We start from the raw sequence: 1059 nt of genomic DNA on the forward strand, positions 1-1059 counted from the left end.
TATATATATATATGCCAGGAACCGTCTTAGGCAGCACCACAGTGAACTCATAAAATTCCCACCATTTATGTTCATTTATGTTTAAATAAAAAAAAAACCAGTAACAGCATCCACTCATCTGTAGAGTAAGAAGATTGCAGCTCGGGCATAGGATGCGGTTGAGGGCACTGGGATAAACATTCCAAAAGTGCGAAAGGGAAGCATCTAGTTAGGGTTCCCATGGCTGTGATAAAACACCATTACCAAAAGCAACTTGGGGAGAACAGGGTTCTTTTCAGCTTACAGCTTGTACAGTCTATCATCCAGGGTCGCCCGGGCAGGAACTCAAGGTAGGAACAGAAGCAGAAGCCATGCTTCCTACTGGCTTGGTTCTCACGGCTTCTTCAGTCAGCTGTCTTCTATAATGCAGGACCCCCTTCCTAGGGTGGCACTTCCTCATCATGGCCTGGGCCTACCTATCTATGCAGACCAGACTGGTCTCAAACTCAGTGCTCCACCCACCTCTGCCTGTCAAAGGCTGGGATGGAAGGTGTGCACCACAATGCCCATCTCACTTTGTTTTATTGGACATGGTGTCTCACTGACCTGGAACTTGCCGAGGAGGCTGGGCTATCGAAGTAGCCAGACTCAAGGACCCACGGGCTTCCTCTGCCCCGGTTGGAATTACAAGAACATCGTCACCTTGTCTAGCTTTTTCACCTGAGTTTGGGGACCAAACTTAGGTCTTAGTGATCTCTGAGCAAGCACTTTACCATGGAGCCACCTCTCTAACCTAGGAAGGAAGTCAGCACCCCTGAGGATTCAGTACCAGCCACATAGTGTCTTGGACATACACTAGTTCAATAGTCTCCCATCTTTACCTTTCGGCCCTCCTTCCTTCCCTCCTCCCCTTCTTTGTCCCCATTTCTCTCTGCCTTTGTCTTGCTGTCTCTCTATCTCTGTCTCTGTGTTTGCCTTTCTGTCTCTGTCTCTATGTCTGTCTCTCTGTCTTTCTGTGTGTGTATGGGAGTATGTGTGGGTCTCTGTCTGTCTGTCTTTGTCTGTCTCTGACTGTCTTTC

Source organism: Mastomys coucha, unplaced genomic scaffold, assembly GCF_008632895.1.
Source record: "Mastomys coucha isolate ucsf_1 unplaced genomic scaffold, UCSF_Mcou_1 pScaffold20, whole genome shotgun sequence".
NCBI lineage: Eukaryota > Metazoa > Chordata > Mammalia > Rodentia > Muridae > Mastomys > Mastomys coucha.